The sequence below is a fragment of the Moschus berezovskii genome, chromosome 16 (genome assembly GCF_049115385.1).
Source record: "Moschus berezovskii isolate FMDL1 chromosome 16, NW_MosBer_1.0, whole genome shotgun sequence".
Lineage (NCBI taxonomy): Eukaryota > Metazoa > Chordata > Mammalia > Artiodactyla > Moschidae > Moschus > Moschus berezovskii.
In genome coordinates this window covers 54771249-54778262 of record NC_142475.1, presented here as the reverse complement: position 1 = coordinate 54778262, position 7014 = coordinate 54771249, and the positions used below count along the sequence as shown (strand labels likewise).

Genomic DNA, 7014 nt, shown 5'->3' with positions numbered 1-7014 from the left:
AGACTATGTTTAGCTGTGTTAAAAACTGCCCACCGGTCTTCCAAAAGGGCTGTGCCATTTTGCATTTCCACCAACAACGAAGGAAAGTTCCCTTTGTTCCGCATCCCTGTCATCATTTGGTATTGTTAGCTCTTCAGATTTTAGCCATTCAAATGTGTTTGTGGTGGTATCTTTTCATTTCACTTTACAATTCTCTAATGACCTATGATACTTTCCATCTTTTTTATATGCTTATTTGCCGTCTCTATGTCATCTTTGGTAAAGTGTCTGTTCAGCTCTTTTGCCAATTTTGCCAAAACTTGGGTGTTTATTTTTGAGTTTTAAGAGTTCTTTGTATATTTTAAATGCAAGTTGTGTATCAGATACATGCTTCACAAATATTTTCTCCCAAACCGTGACTTGGTTTTTAATTCTCTTAATCAGTCTTCCTTTTTGGAACTTTGATAATTTTCAGGTATGAAATTAAAATGCTTTTCTAAAGGAAGGCGAGAGGACATGCTGTGTTCTTCTCTGCAATTTACTTTCTCTTTTTCATTCCCCAAAGTGGCTGTACTATGAATCTATCTCCCACTCCTGATTTAAATTCAAATCAGTGTCACCTCCTTCCAGAAGCTACCACAATATGCTGTTTCCTCCAAGGCATAAGACAGTAATGGATCCCTGCCTATGCTATTCTACGTTTCTCTAAACACCTTATGAGTCATCCTCCTGTCCCCCACCCCCTACTTCCTCCCTCTCCTTGAGATCACCAATTATATTACGGCATTTCGTTCATGACTCAGATTTTTCCTCCTGCAATGAAAGATCCCTCTTGGCAGGTTATTTTTCTTGTTCAGTTTTGACCATTACTGTCTGATACATTATGAGCACACAGTAAAGGGTTTGGCCAATATTGTTGAATACATGAACTTGTTTAAAATATTGAATATACTAAATAAGCTCCTGAAAAAACTCAGATTAAAAGGGTAGGCATTCTGCTACTGCAGACCACTTTTAAGCCTCATTCACAGATTTAAGTTTTCCTCTCAGAGTGAAACAAATTAATAAAATATACAAAAGGATAGTGTATTAACATACCTAATCTGAAATTTATTTCATATGCAAATGAAACATTTGGAATTTTGACCAGGCACTAGATCACAAATAAATCTCAACAAGTTTGAAATAACCAAGATATAGCTCATTGGCTCTGACCACAGTGAATTAAATCAAACACCATTAATAAAAATATAAAGAGACAAAATAACCTATAGACATAAAATAAAGCAAAGCTGCTCACAACTAAATGACTTAGAAGTCTTCACAATATTCACACTTATGCTAATCGTAAGGTAAAGAAACTGAAAGTTAACCAGTATTTCTTTTTTAGAAAAAACTTACTGAAGATAGTGTATGGTCAATCACCTACCTCATAAATTCTTGTAAATAACGTTTTCATCTTGTTACATTTATAAGAAGGTTTGGAACATCTCAGAAGGTTTTCAAACTTTATTTCTTCGAGTCCCGAAGCTCTTCAAAGGCACCTCAGGAGCTCACAGGAGGAACAGCAGCAAACAGGTCCCCAGGAGTGATTTTCCCAGTGAGGATGATCCAGGCTCCTTGAAAGTAGACCCCCAATGCCCAACTTTTGGAGAAGGCAATGGCACCCCACTCCAGTACTCTTGCCTGGAGAATCCCATGGATGGAGGAGCCTGGTGGGCTGCAGTTCATGGGGTAGCTGAGGGTCGGACATGACTGAGCGACTTCACTTTCACTTTTCACTTTCATGCATTGGAGAAGGAAATGGCAACCCACTCCAGTGTTCTTGCCTGGAGAATCCCAGGGACGGAGAAGCCTGGTGGGCTGCCATCTATGGGGTCACACAGAGTCGGACACGACTGAAGCGAGTTAGCAGCAGCAGCAAGGCCCACCTTTAACATCGAAGGCATGGACAACTGCATATTTTCAAGTCCAAAGGTAATACGGGACTTCGTCGTTGCTTGGTTCAGTGACTCAATCAGATTATCAAACACTAGTGTATTTTTTTTCTCTCTTCACATTGCCGTGAACTCTGTGACTTTGTTCTTAGCTTCAGAGAAAGTCTGCTGCAGTAATTCCATGGGTCACGTATGAACACCAGATCCAAGGGGAGAAGGGAGAGCGTCTTGTATTAGTTTTCTCTCCTAGAAGAAGAGAAACTTGGCCCCAGAAGCCTCCCTCAGCTCTTCCTGCAGACCTGGTCAGCTCCCTGAAGACAGCGTGATGAATCTCCAGCAGGGCACTTTGCTGTTAGCGCAGGCGGAGTCATTGCTGTGCAGGTTACCTACAAATCACATGCAAGTATGTGAGTTAGTGAGGCTATGTGCAGGTTTCATTTGAAAAAAATTAAAAAGTTCTACTGGAAAAAATATTTCAGTTAGGAGACTACTGGCTTTGATGATCCCAAAGGTTATTCTCACTGATCAGTCTGCAGTGCATAACTCGACACACCCAGGCTTGTATGAGACAATACATTTAAGGCTCCATCTGAGGGCTGGTGCTAGATGAAGAGTGGTGAATCCTCAATTTGCTTCTAGGTTCCCGTTGGTTCAATTGTAACCTCATATACCGCCCGTGCCCTTACTTCTCGGGTTCTTGGCAAAAGAGATGTATCACTCAGAATAAACTGCTTGAATCAGATGCCCCGAAGGAAAACAGCTTGTAAAAATTCAGCTACTTTAGTATGACTGGAGTGTAGGGCAGAGGGAAGGGTAATGAGATCAAAATGTTCCTGAATGAATTATTTTGGTCAAAACGTACGACATCACATTCAACCTAAATTATCCAGAAGGATCCTGTACACAATCGCTTTTGCCAAGTGTACAGTGATTCTTAGAATTCAGAATGACTCATTATTGAATTCTGTGGACACTAGGCAGATGAGCTGCAACAGAAGTATGCAGTATAAAATTTTAAGGCCCATGAAGTTTTTATTTTGTCAAACATACTACATATCACCCTCTGTAGACATGTGCTTCAGTTCAGTTCAGTTCAGTCACTCAGTTGTGTCCGACTCTTCACGACCCCATGGACCACAGGACACCAGGCTTCCCTGTCCATCAACAACTCCCGGAGTTCACCCAAACCCATATCCATTGAGTCGGTGATTCCATCCAACCATCTCATCCTCTGTCATCCCCTTCTTCTCCTGCCTTCAATGTTTCCCAACATCAGGGTCTTTTCAAATAAGTCAGCTCTTCACATCAGGTGGCCAAAGTATTGGAGTTTCAGCTTCAACATCAGTCCTTCCAATGAACACACTCAGGACTGATCTCTTTTAGGATGAACTGGTTGGATCTCCTTGCAGTCCAAGGGACTCTCAAGAGTCTTCTCCAACACCACAGTTTAAAAGCATCAATTCTTCGGCGATCAGCTTTCTTCACAGTCCAACTCTCACATCCATACATGACCATGGGAAAAACCATAGCCTTGACTAGACGGACCTTGGTTGGCAAAGTAATGTCACTGCTTTTTAATATACTATCAAGGTTGGTCATAACTTTCCTCCCAAGGAGTAAGTGTCTTTTAATTTCATGACTGCAACCTCCAGACACAGCCACGGACTCTGTGGTCATGAATGGGTGCTGTGTTCACGAACCACGTTGGGACTGGTGTTTGATGGATGTCTTCTAGAACCAAAACATTAAATACACGTATACCCTTCTCTTTAGTGGGAATATAAGTTTGTCCCGTGTGCTCCACAGATGCACTAAATACATCCCTAAACCTCCTGAGAGAATGATGGATTCATATGCCTGCATCCTGTTCTGACCAGGATTCAGGATGCAGTGTGAGGACAAACCCTCACAATATTAAGACTTCCCTCTGTGATTAATGAATGTGTGAGTGAGTGAAGTCGTTCAGTCGTGTCTGTTTGCGACCCCACGGACTGTAGCCTGCCAGGCTCCTCCATCCGTGGGATTTTCCAGGCAAGAATACTGGAGTGGGCTGCCCTTTCCTCCTCCAGGAGATCTTCCCTATCCAGGGATTGAACCCGGGTCTCCCTCATTGCAGGCAGACTCCTTACCATCTGAGCCACGTATGTTCATGGCACATCAGCTCTGCTTGGTGATGTCTTTTAAGAGTAGGAAGCAACATTTCCTGGGTTGTTGTAGGGGGCTCTCCCTTTGAGTCTTACATCCTTCAACGTGTATGTGGTCTGTCTTATGAGGACGCCAGGGCCGCTGTGGTAGCACAGGAAAGGTGTGCAGAGCCCTCTGCCAGCCTTACATCCTCTGGGTCCTCAGTTCTACCTTCCAAGTCTCCTGGAGAATTAAAACACCAATAAAAGCAAGTTAAAAATAAAATTCATGATCAATGGTGCTATACAAAACCACAAGAATGTTATACTAATTTCTCACAAGAAGTTGCTAAATTTAAATTCCATGAGTAGATTTCTTTTATTAACACGACGTACATGATAGGAATTGAAGGATGCCAGATTTTGTTAATGTTTTTGAAATGTTAGAGCATATTTGAAAGGTATTTCTCCAGCAGCGGTAGACGTTTTAGGGAAACTCAGAGAATTTATTCCGTGTCAAACATGACCATGTAACACCATCAAATGCTATCAACTCACTGAGGCCAGGGTCACACACCAACTCCACAAATTAAGATTTTCCCTGTGAAACCGAAGTGATATTCTTTGCCCTGTCAATGAGCCTTCATGCGAAAGATGAACCCCCTTCCTCAGTTCTGTAAGAGAGCCGCAGGTGTTGCAAATGAAAGATTTTCTTGTTGAGAGAAGCTGCTGGACTACTGAGACCTGTTCAGAGTCTGCCTCCCCACCTCCATCTCCACGTGGGCCCGGTGCTGGAAGTGAGCTCTGAGCTTCTAGAAGGCCCCCTCCGCCTGTGGCAGAGGAGCGTGAGGAGCACACCCAGTCCAGGCTGGCGTCGTTACTGCTGATTGTGGGGAGCGCAGCAGGAATATAAGGGGACGCCCGTGCCTGCCGGCCAGGCTGGGGCTGCGGGGAGGCTGCGTCCTTCGTGTGGGCTGAGCCAGGCTCTGCCCCTGGGGTCGGGTCTGCTTTGAGTGGGTTTCTGGGGAGGTCGGGGCTGGTGGGCCCGAAGGATTTTCTTTTTCTTCAGGGCAAAGTCCCTGCTTTGTCTTCTCTCTGGCACTCTGCTCCCTGAGCTCGCTCACTGCGAGTCTCTGCTGCTCTCCCATCTCTCTCTGGCAGGTGACGGGGGCCTGCCTCCGGCCACTCCCAGAGGCCTGGCGCTTGGGAGGGCCTGAGCTGGCCTCCTCCCAGGGAAAGCCTCTTTTCTCCTGAAGCTCTCCTTCCTCTCCAACCCTTTATTCTTCAGCAAAAGGACCCTGAAAAGTGCCTGTCCTCAGGCCAGCAGGCCGTGATGACGCTTAGGTTGCTTTACAGAAAATAAGGCAGAGTACACCGTCCCTCTGAACCTTCTAGGGCAACAGGGGGGCTGGGGAAACAGTGGGGGGCGGTGGGTGTGGAGAGAGCACAAAAGGCTGCCCCGGAGTGTGTGAGACAAGTGTGTGGGGAGGCCCGGGAAGGACGCTCCGGTCAGGCTGCATCTCTGTCCTTAGAGAAACAGACAGGGCTGTGTGCTAAGTCGCTAAGTTGTGTCTGACTCTGCGACCCCATGGACTGTAGCCCACCAGGTCCCTCTGTCCATGGGATTCTCCAGGCAAGAATACTGGAGTGGGTTGCCATGCCATCCTCCAGGGGATCTCTCTGACCCAGGGATCGAACCTGTGTCTCAGTCTACCTGTGTTGGCGAGTGGGTTCTTTAGCACTAGAGCCACCTGGGGAGTTGAAAACTGGGCTGGACTGTCCCTAAATCTACAGACCCAGAAGGAAAATGGCAACGTGACTCCTTAGCCAGAAGACGCTGCCTGCCTTCACTCTCTCCTTCTGCATAACATAAGATGCCGCGTGCCATCCTTGCATGCAGTTGTTACCTGTCTGTCTTTAAGTGCTGCCTGGTGTAGGTGATTGAACAGTTGAGGCCTAGGACCTTTAACCTTCTAAAGAGTCTCGTGTTATTAAGACCCAGGGTGGACAGGAGCACGGGAAGATGGCGGAGGAATAGGACGGGGCGGCCACTTTCTTCCCCACAAAATCAACAAAAGAACATTTGAACGCTGAATAAATCCCACAAAAAAACTTCTGAATACCGGCAGAGGACATCAGGCACTCAGAAAAGCAGCCCATAGTCCACGAAAGGAGGTAGGAAATAGATAAAAAGATAAAAAGAGAGACAAAAGAGGGAGGGATGGAGCTCCATCCCTAGAAGGGAGGCTTTAAAAATAAAAGAGAGAGAAGTTTCCAAACACCTGGAAACACTGGCGAGTGGAATCTCAGAGGGCCGCATAACTGGGAGACAAAAGACATAAATAATTAAAACTCACAGACTAAGTGCCCAGAGGAAACTCTCAGCGGAGAAGCGGCGCAGACGCCCACGCCCCTCACTAGCAGGCGGGGGCTGGGCAAGGAGGCGCTTAGAGGGAGAACCGGGCTTGAACGCCCCAGGGCAAACTGAGGGTGCGAACTTAAGATACCAGAGCAGAGGCTGCAGCTGAAGGGCGAGAGGGCTGGAAAAAGCCTGCGAAAATCCCCAAGCCAGGACTCGGCCAGCCCCGCCCACAGAACCGGGCGCGGAGCTGAGCGAGCCGGCAGTGGGCAGCCCAGCCCCCAGCCCCGCTGACACGGCGGGGAGGGCAGCCAGCGGCGGGGCGGGGGCAGCCGCGGCCCCAGAGAGGCTTCCCGTGCCAAGCTGCAGGCAGGCTTCCTTGCTGGCCAGGACTTCTTGGGTTTGGGCCGATCGATATCCGCCTGAGAAAGTGCACCGGTTGTACTCCCAGAAAACCGAGCAGCAGGGACCGGGAAGGCGATAAGTCGCAGCGACCCGCTCGCCAAACGCCTGGTCACCTGAGCTGCTCGGACCGGGGAAGGCACAAAACGCAGGCCCAGCCAAGTCTGCGCCTTTGTCGAGTACCCGAGGACCTGAACCTGAGCCGCTCAGACCT

The 7014-nt window shown here is 47.3% G+C and overlaps 1 long non-coding RNA gene across 1 annotated transcript; it reads right to left on the bottom strand.

Moving 5' to 3' along the window:
• Positions 1 to 1859: 1859 nt before the first annotated feature.
• LOC129560098 (uncharacterized) lies at positions 1860 to 6529 on the bottom strand. Its single transcript, XR_008686696.2, has 3 exons — positions 6397 to 6529; positions 4046 to 4283; positions 1860 to 2302 (listed from the first exon to the last, which is right to left on the bottom strand). It is a non-coding gene; the product is annotated as an uncharacterized LOC129560098 (long non-coding RNA).
• Positions 6530 to 7014: the final 485 nt, after the last annotated feature.